At 45.1% G+C, this 17,772-nt stretch overlaps 1 long non-coding RNA gene across 1 annotated transcript; it reads right to left on the bottom strand.

Moving 5' to 3' along the window:
• Positions 1–667: 667 nt before the first annotated feature.
• LOC118360351 (uncharacterized) lies at positions 668–4,755 on the bottom strand. The gene is made up of 3 exons (XR_004820833.2): positions 4,726–4,755; positions 3,823–3,888; positions 668–766 (listed from the first exon to the last, which is right to left on the bottom strand). It is a non-coding gene; the product is annotated as an uncharacterized LOC118360351 (long non-coding RNA).
• Positions 4,756–17,772: the final 13,017 nt, after the last annotated feature.

Raw genomic sequence — 17,772 nt, 5'->3', positions numbered from 1 at the left:
AGATTTGTACAGGGTAAAGGGGATCTTGGAGATGTAAGGCTATCACTCCATTTTGCAACGCCATGCCATACCCTGTGGATGGCGTTTAATTGGAGCAAATTTCCTCCTACAACAGGACAATGACCCAAAGCACAGTTCCAAACTATGCAATAACTATTTAGGGAAAAAGCAGTCAGTTGGTATTCTGTCTATAATGGAGTGGCCAGCACAGTCACCAGATCTCAACCATATTGAGCTGTTGCGGGAGCAGCGTAAGTAAGAAGTGCCCATCAAGCCAATCCAGCTTGTGGGAGGAGCTTCAGGAAGCATGGGGTGAAATCTCTTCAGATTACCTCAACAAATTGAATGCCAAAGGCCTGCAAGGCTGTAATTGCTGCAAATGGAGGATTCTTTGACGAAAGCAAAGTTTGAAGGACACAATTGTTATTTAAATCAAAATAATTATGTATAACCTTGTCAGCGTCTTGACTATATTTCCTATTCATTCATTTCATGTATGTTTTCATGGAAACCAAGGACATTTCTAAGTGTCCCCAAACTTTTGTACAATAGTGTATATATATATTTTTCTGATGAATGGATCGAAGAGGGAGAGAAGTTGGATAAAATAAGTAATAATGAGTTATTGAACAGTCCCTCTTGCTCAAACAACGTTATTATGTCTCACCTTCATGTCTCAGAGCTATTCAACAGAAGCAGTCGTGTCACCATGGCAACTCAAGACACTGGTCAGGGAGTTCTTCACAGACACACAGCAGCTGGAAAACTGCCAGAGAAGAGAGAGAAGTTCCCAGCAGAAGCATCTACTATTGTTCCCCAAAACAATCAGAGAGCAGGTACAAACGCTCTTAGTGAAAGAGGAATTTATCCTGGTAAGTGCACTTGTTAGTGGAGTATCAGAATCTGCTCTCTCTCTCTTGCGAGCGCTCTCTCTCTCTCTCTGTCTGTCTCTCTCTTTCTCCCTATCTCTCTCTCTGTATCTCACTTTCCATCCATCTTCATCACTTCTCTCACTTACAAAATTCCTCTGAAGTGAATAAGGGAGCCTGATAGCTAATGTAGCTGTTAGTCTGTGATACTGAAGTATTTACTATAGTAACAGTTTCACTGTTTCTCCTCCACAATCCATCCCTATCCTGAGACTAACATGTCTTCAAATTGGTCATTCTGGAAACTAAGTCCCAGCCCTGTCTTTGCCATTGGCCTGTATTGTATCGTATGACCCTTGTTTCCAGTAACCTCATGTTAAATGTTATCACAACAGTCCTGCTGAGACAAAACCAGGCACACAACATGCTCTGCCTCACAACATTAGCGTATATCAATGAGGCTGATTAATAATAAGCGTGTGTGTGTTCTCGCATGCATGTACAGTCGTGGCCAAAAGTTTTGAGGATGAGACAAATATTAATTTTCACAAAGTCTGCTGCCTCAGTTTGCATGATGGCAATTTGCATATACTCCAGAATGTTATGAAGAGTGATCAGATGAATTGCAATTAATTGCAAAGTCCCTATTTGCCATGCAAATGAACTGAATCCCCAAAAAACATTTACATTGCATTTCAGCCCTGCCACAAAAGGACCAGCTGACATCATGTCAGTGATTCTCTTGTTAACACTGGTGTGAGCGTTGATGAGGACAAGGCTGGAAATCACTCTGTCATGCTGATTGAGTTCGAATAACAGACTGGAAGCTTCAAAATGAGGGTGGTGCTTGGAATCATTGTTCCTCCTCTGTCAACCATGATTAACTGCAAGGAAAGACGTGCTGTCACCATTGCTTTGCACTAAAAGGGAAAAGGACATTGCTGCCAGTAAGATTGCACCTAAATCAATCATTTATCGGATCATCAAGAACTTCAAGGAGAGCAGTTCAATTGTTGTGAAGAAGGCTTCAGTGCGCCCAAGAAAGTCCAGCAAGCGCCAGGACCGTCTCCTAAAGTTGATTCAGCTGTGGGATCCGGGCACCACCAGTACAGAGCTTGCTCAGGAATGGCAGCAGGCAGGTGTGAGTGCATCTGCACGCACAGTGAGGCGAAGACTTTTGGAGGATGGCCTGGTGTCAAGAAGGGCAGCAAAGAAGCCACTTCTCTCCAGGAAAAACATCAGGAACAGACTGATATTCTGCAAAAGATACAGGGATTGGACTGCTGAGGACTGGGGTAAAGTGCTTTTCTCTGATGAATCCCCTTTCTGATTGTTTGGGGCATCCGGAAAAAAGTTTGTCTGGAGAAGACAAGGTGAATAAAGAACGGTACCAACACATCCTCCGAGAGCAACTTCTCCCAACCACCCAGGAACAGTTTGGTGACAAACAATGCCTTTTACAGCATGATGGAGCACCTTGCCATAAGGCAAAAGTGATAACTAAGAGGCTCGGGGAACAAAATATCGCTATTTTGGGTCCATGGCCAGGAAACTCCCCAGACCTTAATCCCATTGAGAATTTGTGGTCAATCCTGGACTAGGATTGGGTGGACAAAAAATATATAATTCAGACAAACTCCAAGCATTGATTATGCAGAATGTGCTGCCATCAGTCAGGATGTGGCCCAGAAGTTAATTGACAGAATGCCAGGGTGGATTGCAGAGGTCTTGAAAAAGAAGGGTCAACACTGCAAATATTGACTCTTTGCATCAACTTCATGTAATTGTCAATAAAAGCCTTTGACACTTATGAAATGCTTGTAATTATACTTCATTATTCCATAGTAACATCTGACAAAAATATCTAAAGACACTGAAGTAGCAAACTTTGTGGAAATTAATATTTGTGTCATTCTCAAAACTTTTGGCCACGACTGTATGTGTGCAGACTCAAGATTTCCCTCATATGGCTGTTTGATGAACACCTTCATAAAGCATATCAATCATCTCCACAACTATTGTATGCATCAGCTCAGCGGTTTTTACCATGTCCTTATGAATGTGAAGCTAATCTACAAACACTGTTCTCCATGCCTTTTCATTTACAACACTAGAAATTCTTATTTCCTATACACCTAAAATGCTTAATACACAGTTTTCTACCTTTCCGCCTGCCTCTGTGTATCCATCATCTCACTGGTATAAAACAGGATCATCTTGCCTGCTGCACTGACTAATGCACTGACACTATTCCCAGCCTGGACTGTACTGAGATTGAGGATAGATTCGTTGCACAAAAATGCTTGATAGACTCGATTCCTTTTTGAAGCCTTATATTTCTCTCTACCCCAACACTCCTCCCACTCTCTCTCTTTCTATCACTCTATACTTTTGTATTAGTTTCTCTTCCTCTCTCTCTCTCTCTCTCTCTCTTTCTCCATTTCCTAATCTGTACTGATCTGCCTGTGATATGATGGTGTAGTACCGTACAGTAGATTATTGATGTAGCAGTACATACTAGAGGTCTTCACAGGTCTTTTTGGACCCATTCTGAAATGGACCTGGGGCTTTCCCACCCAGACCCGATAGGCATGAATAAAACATTTAAATATAGAGACCCGTTCCGAATGGACCCGAGGTCAACTAGACCCATTTCGTATAGACTAGGTTGATCCAGATCCGATCCGATCTGAGTGAGGAAAGCAGCAGAAAAGTCATTATTTAAGCTACTTTATTAACTGGAGAAGATAAAGTGGAAGAGGAGGGAGAGAGAGGTGCATATATCTCCCTCTCTCTCTCTCTATCTCTCTCTCTATCTCTATCTCTCTAGCTCTCGCTCTCTCTCTCTCTCTCTCTCTGTCTCTGTCTCTCTCTCTCTCGCTCTCTACACTGCAGCAGTCACTTTGGGATCGGTACGGACCCTTCCAGACAAGTCAGTTAGGATTACACATACCCGTGTACAGGTGGATCCGTGATGACCTCTAATACAGACGCCGGTGGGCAGTATAGACATTTGCTCCTAGAATCAGAGACACAGAGTGGGGATCACGGCATTAATGATGCTGCGTTAGCTGCACCTGGGTTGAAGGCGTGTGTGTGCATAGTGTGTGTAGCCCAGAAAGGCAGTTACACTCTCGAATGACTACGGGAGGTTTTTAAATCTGATCCCTCGGTTCCCAGGTTTTCCTTTCTCCCTGGTAGCTGATTGGTTGAGTTATATCCAGTTCATCCATTGTGTGTCCCAGAATTTAATCAGGTCCTGATTTGGGTGAAAACTAAACGTTATGACTATAACTGAATTAGGGAAACAAGGGACAACATACTATGGGGAGTCGCACTTGTGACTTCGGTTGAAAGATCTACAATCTGACAAGGCCAATGAAATCTGCACCTCGCAGACGATAAGCGTGAGGCTCGGATTCATTGCTTCAATTTAATACTGCTGTTCACTGAGCCCAGGAACAGGCTACCTTGTGACTTTCCCCTGTCCTAGCCATAAGCAACCTGTGGGCTACATTGAGAGCAGTGACATCCAAGCGATGAAACCTCATAAAAGTGTGTGGTGATGCCCAATTCAATTCACTACAAATATCCCTTATAGTGAGCCCTTTAAACAATGCCCAAGATGCTTCCAGTGATAACGTTCCCTTTTAGTCAGTTGGTGTCGGCAAGGGTACACCGCTAGGTAACCCTTACCCCATGCTACTATATGACAGGGAGCTAGCCTCCACACTCCAGTGGGAAAGAGGCTGTTTAAGGAGCACCCTACTGTAAACTGGATTAGCAAAACAGACAAAAACCTAGTCACAAAGATCAGATATCCCGGGTCTATTCAATGTATGTGCATAAAGCTCACCATGGACACAGGGCACGTAACCTCTGTTGCTCTTCAGAAGCAAAAGGAGGAGCCGAAAACGGAAATACACTATATATACAAAAGTCTGTGGACACCCCTTCAAATTAGTGGATTCAGCAATTCCAGCCACACCCATTGCTGACAGGTGTATAAAATCGAGCACACAGCCATACAATCTCCATACACAAACATTGGCAGTAGAATGGCCTTACTGAAGAGCTCAGTGACTTTCAACATGGCACCGTCATAGGATGCCACCTTTCCAACAAGTCAATTCGTCAAATTTCTGCCCTGCTAGAGTTACCCCGGTCAACTGTAAGTGCTGTTATTGTGAAGTGGAAAGGTCTAGGAGCAACAACGGCTCAGCCAAGAAGTGGTAGGCCACACAAGTTCACAGAACGTGATTGCCAAGTGCTGAAGTGCGTAACCCGTAAAAATTGTCCTCGGTTGCAACACTCATTACTGAGTTCCAAACTGCCTCTGGAAGCATCGTCAGCACAATCATTTTTCATCAGGAACTTCATGAAATGGGTTTCCATGGCCGAGTAGCCGTACACAAGCCTAAGATCACCATGTGCAATGCCAAGCGTCGGCTAGAGTGGTGTAAAGCTCGCCGCCATTGGACTCAGTGCAAACGCGTTCTCTGGAGTGATGAATCATGCTTCACCATCTGGCAGTCCGACTCACAAATCTGAGTTTGGCGAATGCCAGGAGAACGCTACCTGCCCGAATGCATATTGCAACTGTACATTTTGGTGGAGGAGGAATAATGGTCTGGGGCTGTTTGTCATGGTTCAGGCTAGGTCCCTTAGTTCCAGTGAAGATACATTTTAACACTACAGCATACAATGACATTCTAGATGATTCTGTGCTTCCAACTTTGTGGCAACAATTTGGGGAAGGCCCTTTCCTGTTTTTAAATTTAAAAAATCAAATCAAATTTTATTTGTCACATACACATGGTTAGCAGATGATAATGCGAGTGTTTGTGAAATGCTTGTGCTTTTAGTTCCAACAGTGCAGTAATATCTAACAATTCCCCAACAACTACCTAATACACACAAATCTAAAGGGGTGAACGAGAATATGTACTTGTAAGTCAATTGAAGAGTGATGGCCAAGCGGCATAGGCAAGGTGCAATAGATGGTATAACATACAGTATACACTGTACATGTGATATGAGTAATGTAAGATATGTAAACATTATTAAAGTGGCATTATTTAGAGTTGCATTAAAGTGGCCAGTGATTGGGTCTCAATTTAGGCAGCAGCCTCTCTGAGTTAGTGATTGGGTCTCAATGTAGGCAGCAGCCCCTCTGAGTTAGTGATTGCTGTTTAGCAGTCTGGTGGCCTTAAGCTAGAAGCTGTTTTTCAGTCTCTCGGTCCCAGCTTTGATGCAATTGTACCTGAAGTCCACGATCATCTCCTTAGTTTTGTTGACGTTGAGTGAGAGGTTGTTTTCCTGACACCACACTCAGAGTGCTCTCACCTCCTCCCTGTAGGCTCGTCGTTGTTGGTAATCAAGCACACCACTGTTGTGTTGTCTGCAAACTTGATGATTGAGTTGGAGGCGTGCATGGCCACACAGTCGGAGTACACGACAATGCCCCTGTGCACGAAGCAAGGTCCATACAGAATGGTTTGTCGAGATCATTGTGAAAAAACTTGACTGGCCTGCACAGAGCCCCGACCTCAACCCCATCGAACACCTTTGGCTAGAAATTAAAAAGTAAATGATCTTAACAGAGAAAAATGTCCTCCTGTGTGCTACCTATATCCCCCCACTAGAATCCCCATACTTTAATGAAGACAGCTTCTCCATCCTGGAGGGGGAAATCAATCATTTCCAGGACCAGGGACATGTACTAGTCTGTGGCGACTTACACGCAAGAACCAGACAATAACCTGACACCCTCAGCACACAGGGGGACAAACACCTGCCTGGAGGTGACAGCTTTCCTTCCCCCATATGCCCCCTTAGGCACAACTATGACAACATAACCAAATAAAACGGGTCACATCTCCTGCAGCTCTGTCGCACGCTGGGTATGTACATAGTCAATGGTAGGCTTCAAGGGGACTCCTATGGTAGGTACACCTATAGCTCATCTCTTGGCAGTAGTACTGTAGACTACTTTATCACTGATCTCAACCCAGAGTCTCTCAGAGCGTTCACAGTCAGCCCACTGACACCTCTATCAGACCACAGCAAAATCACAGTCTACTTGAACAGAGCAATTGTTAATAATGAGGCATCAAAGCCAAAGGAATTGAGTAGTATTAAGAAATGCTATAGATGTTCCACTGTAATAGTGAAGGTGTAAACTTGGCAGTAGAAAATCTTAACAGTATATTTGATCTTACAGCTTCCCTATCAAATTTAAAACTGTCAAACAGAAAACCGAAGAAAAGGAACAACAATGACAAATGGTTTGATGAAGAATGCAAAAACCTAAGAAAGAAATTGAGAAACCTGTCCAACCAAAAACAGAGACCCAGAAAATCTGAGTCTACGCCTTCACTATTGTGAATCACTAAAACAATACAGGCATAAACTACAGAAAAAGAAGGAACAGCACGTCAGAAATCAGCTCAATGTAATTGAAGAATCCATAGACTCTAACTACTTCTGGGAAAATTGGAAAACACTTAACAAACAACAACACAAATAATTATCTATCCAAAACAGAGATGTATGGGTAAACCACTTCTCCAATCTTTTTGGTTCTAAAACAAAGAACAAACAGCAGAAACATATACATGATCAAATACAAATCTTAGAATAAACTTTTAAAGACTATCAGAACTGGATTATCCAATTACCTTGAATAAACTACAGGACAAAATAAAAATCCTCCAACCCAAAAAAGCCTGTGGTGTTGATGGTATCCTCAATGAAATGATAAAATATACAGACAACAAATTCCAAATGACTATACTAAAACTCTTTAACATCATCCTTAGCTCTGGCATCTTCCCCAATATTTGGAACCAAGGACTGATCACTCCAATACACAAGTGGAGACAAATTTGACCCCAATAACTACAGTGGGATATGCGGAAAATCCTCTGCATCATCATTAACAGCAGACTCATTCATTTCCTCAGTGAAAACAATGTACTGAGCAAATGTCAAATTGTCCTTTTACCAAATTATCATACGACAGACCACGTATTCACCCTGCACACCCTAATTGACAAAAACAAACCAAAACAATGGCAAAGTCGTCTCATGCTTTGTTGATTTCAAAAAAGCTTTAGACTCAATTTGGCATGAGGGTCTGCTATACAAATTGATGGAAAGTGGTGTTTGGGGAAAAATATACAACATTATAAAATCCATGGACACAAACAACAAGTGTGCGGTTAAAATAGGCAAAAAACACATTTCTTCCCACAGGGCAGTGGGGTGAGACAGGGATGCATCTTAAGCCCCACCCTCTTCAACAAAAATATCAACAAATTGGAGAAGGCACTAGAAAAGTCTGCAGCACCCAGCCTCACCCTTCTAGAATCTGAAGTCAAATGTCTACTGTTTGCTGATGATCTGGTGATTCTGTCACCAGCCAAGGTGGGCCTACAGCAGCATTTAGATTTTCTGCAGATATTCTGCCAGACCTGGGCCCTGACAGTAAATCTCAGTAAGGGGGGGAGTAAAATCTCACCAAGCCTCACATTTATCACCAGTGGAAAGCGTGATTGTATTTCCTTCAACCGAGAGTGTTGTCCATAGTATGTTGTACCAAAGTTGACTGACTGAAAGCGAACCATCAGTGCTGCTTCAGGACCTTGAGTCGACATCCAAATTTGAAAACCCATTCAGTAGTGTATTCTCATCTATTAGCCTATATGAAACAGAGAAACAGAGACACACCCCTAACAGGGAGAGAAACGTACAGAAGGACACGTTGGAAAGGGCACCTTCACTGCCCCTCCACCCAGGCCCCTCCTACTCCCTGTGTGCCGCCTAGTTGTTTATAACTTATTTTGTACATATTGTTGCTGCTACCGTCTCTTATGACCGAAAATAACACCTGGACATCAGAACAGTGATTACTCTCCATGAACTGACAGAAGCTTTTTTTCCTTTTATGAGTCCGATGAGCCCGACGTGAATGACATACTGCTTTCCCGGGAATAGGCCCAAATCCCTGTTATTTGCGTGAAAAGACGACGGAGAAAAAGAGGACAGAGGTCTGGCTGCCTTCTGAGAATTCGTAGGTGATCGAATAAACCCCCCCCCCTGCCCTCCGTTCTACTAACTAACGTGCAATCATTGGAAAATAAAATCAACGACCTACGAGGAAGATTAAACTACCAACGGGACATTAAAAGCTGTAAAATCTTATGCTTCACAGAATCGTGGCTGAACGACAACATTATCAGCAGACAGCTGGCTGGTTATACACTGTATCAGCAGGATAGAACAGCGGCGTCTGTTAAGACAAGGGATGGTGGACTATGCAAATATGTAAACAACAGTTGGTGCACAATATCTAAGGAAGTCTCAAGGTTTTGCTCACCTGAGGTAGAGTATCTCATGATAAGCTGTAGACCTCATCTGTATTTTTCGTAGGTGTTTACATAAACTGATGCTGGCACTAAGACTGCACTCAATGAGCTATATTCCGCCATAAGCAAACAGGAAAACGCTCATCCAGAGGTGGCGCTTCTAGTGGCCATGGACTTTAATGCAGGGAAACTTAAATCTGTTTTTACCAAATTTCTATCAGCACGTTAAATGTGCAACCAGAGGGAAAAAAAACTCTAGACCACCTTTACTCCACACACAGAGAGGCATACAAAGCCCTCACTCGCCCTCCATTTGGCAAATCTGACCATAATTCTATCCTCCTGATTCCTGTTTACAAGAAAAAATTAAGCAGGAAGCACCAGTGACTCGGTCAATACAAAAGTGGTCAGATGAAGCAGATGCTAAGCTACAGGACTGTTTTGTTAGCACAGACTGGAATATGTTCCAGGATTCTTCTGATGGCATTGAGGAGTACACCACATCAGTCACTGACTTCATCAATGAGTGTATCGATGACATCATCCCCACAGGGACTGTACGTACATACCCCAACCAGAAGCCATGGATTACAGGCAACATCCGCACTGAGCCGCCACTTTCAAGGAGCAGGACTCTAACCGGGAAGCTTATAAGAAATCTCGCTATGCCTTCCGACGAACCATCAAACAAGCAAAGCGTCAATACAGGACTAAGATCGGATCGCACTACACCGGCTCCAACGCTCGTCGGATGTGGCAGGGCTTGCAAACTGTTACAGACTACCAAGGGAAGCACAGCCGAGAGCTGTTACCAAAATATAAGAATAAGTCATCACAACTATGTCAAGCTAGGGAGCTGGTCCCTTTTTAGGGGCTAACATGTTGATACCGTAGAACTAACTATTGATTTCATTGGAAGTTATTCAAATCAAATCAAATGTATTTATATAGCCCTTCGTACATCAGCTGATATCTCAAAGTGCTGTACAGAAACCCAGCCTAAAACCCCAAACAGCAAGCAATGCAGGTGTAGAAGCACGGTGGCTAGGAAAAACTCCCTAGAAAGGCCAAAACCTAGGAAGAAACCTAGAGAGGAACCAGGCTATGTGGGGTGGCCAGTCCTCTTCTGGCTGTGCCGGGTGGAGATTATAACAGAACATGGCCAAGATGTTCAAATGTTTATAAATGACCAGCATGGTCGAATAATAATAAGGCAGAACAGTTGAAACTGGAGCAGCAGCACGGTCAGGTGGACTGGGGACAGCAAGGGGTCATCATGTCAGGTAGTCCTGGGGCATGGTCCTAGGGCTCAGGTCCTCCGAGAGAGAGAAAGAAAGAGAGAATTAGAGAGAGCATATGTGGGGTGGCCAGTCCTCTTCTGGCTGTGCTGGGTGGAGATTATAACAGAACATGGCCAAGATGTTCAAATGTTCATAAATGACCAGCGTGGTCGAATAATAATAAGGCAGAACAGTTGAAACTGGAGCAGCAGCACGGCCAGGTGGACTGGGGACAGCAAGGAGTCATCATGTCAGGTAGTCCTGGAGCATGGTCCTAGGGCTCAAGTCCTCAGAGAGAGAGAAAGAAAGAGAGAAGGAGAGAATTAGAGAACGCACACTTAGATTCACACAGTACACCGAATAGGACAGGAGAAGTACTCCAGATATAACAAACTGACCCTAGCCCCCCGACACATAAACTACTGCAGCATAAATACTGGAGGCTGAGACAGGAGGGGTCAGGAGACACTGTGGCCCCATCCGAGGACACCCCCGGACAGGGCGAAACAGGAAGGATATAACCCCACCCACTTTGCCAAAGCACAGCCCCCACACCACTAGAGGGACTGGTGACCCTCTGTACATTATTATTGGTTCCTCCTCTGCTGCTCTATTCCTCTGCTGTGCTGTATTGGTTCAGAGCAGGATATAAGGATGGATAGATCAGAAGAGGATATGACTGGATGGATGATGCTGGGAGCCCAAACTGTGAGGACAGAAACCACGCCAGAACAAATCCACTGTTGCTGTGGCAACCTTCTCCAACACTGGAGAGGATAACTCCAGAGCTGTACCGAGGGTCACCAGTGTGTGTGTGTGTGTACATGTGTGTGTGAGTGTGTTTGTGTGTGCATGTGTGTGTGTGTCTGTTTGTGCTCCCTCAGGCTCTGCACACTAACAAACACACATACACCTTGTCACGTGTCAATTATTTCCAGCTGGGTGAGGAAAAGTAAACCAAGCTAAAGGACTTCAATTAACAATAAACAGCAGATGTATTGATTAAGCAGATGTATTGTTAATGTTTCTTTTAGTGGATTCACTTTGAGCGTCAGCACAGTATAACGTTCAGCTCCCATTTTCTTTTCGATCCCATTTCACCAATCCTCTGGGAAATATCCCACCATTTATTACCAACACCATGTGAGCCAGGTGTCTTTCTTGAGTTACACTATCTCTAGGGCTGTATCTATGTGTAAAAATGAGGAAGTTAGATTGCCCAGGTTTTGTGACTAGAATGTCTGAGATCATCTCTTCAAAATCCTCTCTACTACTTATCTTCTTCCTTTCAACAGAGTTGTCCTCATTCGATCCAAAAGCAATAAAAACACTCTCCTCAGAGACATATGATCCATCTCTCTGTTCAACCTGGACTCAGGGGTAGACAGGGGTAACATAATACATGCAAATCCAATATACTCCAATTAGTATGATATGTGACGTTTCATATGGTATGTATTGATTTGTGGATGTCCATCATCCATTTCGTATATGTTACGAATTACAATTTGTATGATATGTTACAAATTGCAATTCGTACAATATGTAACGAATTGCAATTTGTACAACATGTTTCGAATTTGCAAAACGTACAGTATGATATGTTACGAATTCCAATTTTCTGTGGCTAATGTTAGCTAGGTGGCTAGGTGTCTAATGCTAATGTCAGCTAGGTGGCTAACGTTAGCTAAGCTAGGGGTTAGGGTTAAGGTTAGTAGTTAAGTTAAAGAGTTAAGGCTAGGGGAAGGGTTAGCTAGCATGTTAAGTAGTTGCAAAGTACCTAATTAGCTAAAGTGGTCTGTGATGAGATTTGAACATGCAACCTTTAGGTTGCCAGAGTTTTGAGTTTTTCATTATATGCCCACCCATCCACCCTGACCAATAACCCTACTTTCATTTTTGCCTTAAGTAACCTTCTGTCTTATTTAACCATACCAAACGTAACATATCTTACTATTTTGAGTGTCCCAGAATTACGTTTACTATGTTACATCTAGTCTATAAGAACAGGCTGCTCTGTTGACTCACACAATTACTTTATTTTACTGCCCACCTCTGCAATAGTTGGAGAAAGAAAGTAAAGACATAGTCTCCTCTCATCTAGTAGGTCTATATAGCCCAGGGCAGGGGTTGCCTCTCGCCCACAGAGAGACGCATTGTGCTGCTGGGCAGGATACTTTAACTCTACTCAATCCATGGGTGACCACAACCACTGAGATCTGGCATCAAAACTCACTGACAAGTGACTCTTTAAAATGATTGAGTTGTTATTTCAATGAATCAGAGTGTGTGTGTGTGTGTGTGTGTGTGTGTGGTGTCTGGGGTGGTGTCTGGTGTACCTCAGGTGAAAGGGGGTGTGCACATCTGAGGACTTATCAAGCAGAGCAGAGCAGCCCCATACCCACCCTGCATTCACAATGACCAGGAGTCAATAGAGAAAAGGGGCAAGGTGCCTTATCACTGTGGTTTCTGCATAATAAACATTTAGAAGTGTTTAAAAGGCTGTGTGACTGTCTGGGTCTGTCTGTACAAATTGATGATCGTATGTTTGTGGGCAAGTACTTTATGTGAGCTACATGTTGTTGTGTCTGATTCTCAAATCAAGTTTTCTGTATCTGTCTTTCCCCTGAGGATCAAAACGTTCTCCACCCTTTGGAGTTTATTTCCAAGGAAAACTTGACTGTCTGTTGACCTACAGTATAACTTTGTTCTCAAAATGTATTATTTTCAGTTGGCAACCCTGGCTTCTCATTTTGTAATGAAGGCCTTGTTTCTGTATGATATGTTTGATAAAGGAATAAAGACAGACACCAATGTTAAGTTCAATAGCCTTGTTAAGCATTGTACAAATCCCTACACATGAAGTCCGGGGAACAGTCTGACTAGTCGAATACCTATCAACTAGACTCCGTAACATCATCCTTTTCAATATAAAGTGCAAACATAACGGCATGACAATAAGTTCTTAACAGTCAAGTCATAACAATTGAAAAAGCATTACATTTTCTTTTTACTTCAGTTGTCATCTTCCTTTTTATTTTTTATTTTAATTAACAGAGGACAAGTTGGGCCTCCCGGGTGGCGCAGTGGTTAAGGGCGCTGTACTGCAGCGCCAGCTGTGCCACCAGAGACTCTGGGTTCGCGCCAAGGCTCTGTCGTAACCGGCCGCGGCCGGGAGGTCCGTGGGGCGACGCACAATTGGCCTAGCGTCTTCTGGGTTAGGGAGGGTTTGGCCAGTAGGGATATCCTTGGCTCATCGCGCACCAGCGACTCCTGTGGCGGGCCGGGCGCAGTGCACGCTAACCAAGGTTGCCAGGGGCAGTGCAACAGTGTTTCCTCCGACACATTGGTGCGGCTGGCTTCCGGGTTGGATGCGCGTTGTGTTAAGAAGCAGTGCGGCTTGGTTGGGTTTCGACCTTCGTCTATCCCGAGCCCGTACGGGAGTTGTAGCGATGAGCTACTAACAATTGGATACCATGAAAAAGGGGGTCAAATAAAAAAATAAAAAACAGAGGACAAGTTAACAGTCTCTTGCTTACAGATTAAGCCTGTCCGGTGGCTTGCACAGCCGACCCACCCGTGAGTAAGTATTGGCTCTGACAGGGGTAGGATTAGGGCCACGAGCTGGAGAGCTTGGTGGGGTAGAAGCCTCACCTTCAGTTGGCTCATGTCTCAATTCTGCACCCCTTACCCGTAGGCCTGGACTGTGATCCAGCTCATCGAGGTGAGTGTATGGCGTGTTCTGGTTTGTCTGCTCTACTACGCGCAGATCCACCCGATTGCGACAATAGAGGGAGCCACCAACATCCATCAGGTAAGAACGTGGTGCTACTCTCTGTATGCAATGTGCCCAGCCTCCAAAGTCCTGTGTGGTCTCCCGGCAGCGGCTTCATCCACCTCGTTTCACCCACCTCCAGCTCTGGTAGGTCTCGACCAGTCCGGTCGTAGAAGCACTTAGCGAGTGGCTTTCTGTGACGCAGTTTGTCCGTGATGCCAACCATGACGCAACCCAACCAACCCAACCAGCTACGGGGATGGTAGTCTTCAGACGTCTGGACAGAAGGCGTTGTGCTGGGCTGCTATCCATATTTTCGGTGGGTGTGTTCCTCCACTGTAAGATCGCTCTCCATGGGTCGTTGCTGTCACGCAAGGCCTTAACAAGTTTTTTGCAATCTTGACAGCTGCCTTGCCATTTGCTTTTGGGTGTCTTGAAGAGGAGGTCACGTCGTCAAACTCCCATTCTGAGGCGATCGCTTGAACTGTGCAATGAATTGTGGGCCATTGTCCATGATTACCTTGTCATGCGGACCTTGCCTTGCAAACTGCGCCTTGCAGAGCTTTGTGACCGTCTCTGCAGACAAGTCAGGCAGCAGTTCAATTTCCCAAAAGTCAGAGTAGTGATCAACGATGAGAAGATAGTCCTTTTGTCTGTGGCTGAATAAGTCCATGCTGACTATTTGCCAGGCCGTTGTGGGCAGTTTGTGTGACATCATGGTTTCCTTTTGCTGTTCATGAGCGTACTCGTTGCATGTGGTACAGTTGCTGACAAGGTCTTTAATTTCTGCTTGCATGTTTGGCCAGTATAATGTTTCACGAGCCTGGCGGTAGCAGGCATCACCTCCAACGTGACTGGAGTGTATGGGGGTAAGCATCTCTGGAAGTAGGGATTTGGGGATAATGACCTTCTGACCTCTGAACAAGACGCCATTTTGCATGCTGATCTCATCTCGAAAGGTCCAGTATTCTCTCACTGTGAAAGGTGTATCCTCTTTCAGGTATGGCCAACCTGCGAGAGCCATGGACTTCATTGACAGTAGGTGTCCGTCCTTGTCAGTGTGTTGCCTGATCTGGGCTAGGCGGTGATCTGTGACGTTTAAGTAGTCTGCCTGATTGATCTGTTGAACATCTTGTTGTTCCTGCTGTAGTGAACAGATGGCCTGCTGCTGATAGACAGTGCCTCTGCCCGTACATTGTGCTGTTGCCCTGTTCAGTGTGTGCTGTTGCCCTGCTCAATGACCTTCAGGCTGTAGTTTTGCAGAGTCAGGAGCATGCTTTGAAGCCTCTTGGGCGCGTTGAGGAGAGGTTTACTGAATATGGCAATGAGTGGTTTGTGGTCAGTTTCAGCGGTGACCAGCTCTCGACCATATAAGTAGTGATGGAATCAGGAGAAGGAGAAGACAATGCTGAGGCACTCTTTCTCAATTTGTACATAATTTTGTTCGGTGGGGGTGAGCGCTCATGAGGCAAACGCAACGGGCTGGCCTTCCTGCATTCGGCTGGCCTTCACCTTTGGCTGGGGTCGCTCTGGATTGTGACAGACTTAGTGAATTCGTAGTAGCACAACACTGGCATGAATGATGCCAGAGATTTAATCTCCTGCACTGCGGCCTCGTGCTTGGGTAGCCAGTGCCATGGTGTATCTTTGTCCAGCAACCGGCGCAGAGGCTCACAGACTGCTGATAGGTGTGGCATGAACTTTGCAAGATAGTTTGCAAAACCGATGAGACGCTGTACTCCTTTTGCATCAGACGGGTTTGGCATGTCGAGGATCGCTCGGACATTGTCTGGGTCCGGCTTCAGGCCTTTTGCCGAGAGAATGTGGCCATGGAAGTGGAGGTCTTTCACCTTGAACTGCAGCTTCTTCAAGCCAAGACGAAGCTTAACTGATTGGTAGCACTCCATCAGTGCCAGGAGCTTCACATTGTGGTCGTGTTCTGCTTCTTCGTCTGTGTCACCACAGCCTATGATCAGGGCATCATCGGCGATGGGTTCAATGCCCTTGAGCCCAGCTAGTAACTCGTGCTGCTTGAGTTGGTATACCTCAGGCGCCACTGAGACACCAAATGGGAGCTTGAGCCAGCGTTTCCGACCCCAGGGGGTCCAGAAGGTAGTCATGAAGCTGCTTTCTTTGTCAAATCAAATCAAATCAAATGTATTTATATAGCCCTTCGTACATCAGCTGATATCTCAAAGTGCTGTACAGAAACCCAGCCTAAAACCCCAAACAGCAAGCAATGCAGGTGTAGAAGCACGGTGGCTAGGAAAAACTCCCTAGAAAGGCCAAAACCTAGGAAGAAACCTAGAGAGGAACCAGGCTATGTGGGGTGGCCAGTCCTCTTCTGGCTGTGCTGGATGGAGATTATAACAGAACATGGCCAAGATGTTCAAATGTTCATAAATGACCAGCATGGTCGTATAATAATAAGGCAGAACAGTTGAAACTGGAGCAGCAGCACGGTCAGGTGGACTGGGGACAGCAAGGAGTCATGTCAGGTAGTCCTGGGGCATGGTCCTAGGGCTCAGGTCCTCCGAGAGAGAGAAAGAAAGAGAGAATTAGAGAGAGCGTATGTGGGGTGGCCAGTCCTCTTCTGGCTGTGCCGGGTGGAGATTATAACAGAACATGGCCAAGATGTTAAAATGTTCATAAATGACCAGCATGGTCGAATAATAATAAGGCAGAACGGTTGAAACTGGAGCAGCAGCACGGCCAGGTGGAAGTTGAAACTGGAGCAGCAGCACGGCCAGGTGGACTGGGGACAGCAAAGAGTCATCATGTCAGGTAGTCCTGGGACATGGTCCTAGGGCTCAGGTCCTCCGAGAGAGAGAAAGAAAGAGAGAAGGAGAGAATTAGAGAACGCACACTTAGATTCACACAGGACACCGAATAGGACAGGAGAAGTACTCCAGATATAACAAACTGACCCTAGCCCCCCGACACATAAACTACTGCAGCATAAATACTGGAGGCTGAGACAGGAGGGGTCAGGAGACACTGTGGCCCCATCCGAGGACACCCCCGGACAGGGCCAAACAGGAAGGATATAACCCCACCCACTTTGCCAAAGCACAGCCCCCACACCACTCGTCCAGCTTGCAGTGAAGGAATGCATCTAGGGCATCCACCAAGGTGAAAATCCTGGCCTTGGGAAGCTTATAGAGGACATCCTCTAGTGTCGGCATGATGTAGTGGGATCGTTTCAGTGCTTGGTTCAGATGCTTTGGGTCGATGCAGACCCTCAGCTTCTCTGTTTTTTTCTCACTATGACCATATTACTGATCCAGTCAGTTGGTTCAGTCACAGATGTCATGTGGCCATTACACTTTCATTGCAATGGGCACATTGTGAGGAGCACACTGGACTGGAGTGACGCTCTCATTCACTTCAAAGTGTACCTCCCCAGGCACTGATTCAACAGGCATGTTGAATACATCATCATATCTGCTGAGTAGTTGTTCTTTGGACAGGGGTCCATG

This window comes from Oncorhynchus keta, chromosome 27, assembly GCF_023373465.1.
Source record: "Oncorhynchus keta strain PuntledgeMale-10-30-2019 chromosome 27, Oket_V2, whole genome shotgun sequence".
Classification (NCBI taxonomy): domain Eukaryota; kingdom Metazoa; phylum Chordata; class Actinopteri; order Salmoniformes; family Salmonidae; genus Oncorhynchus; species Oncorhynchus keta.
The sequence above is the reverse complement of the archived record's forward strand: the minus strand, read 5'-3'. Positions and strand labels throughout refer to the sequence as shown.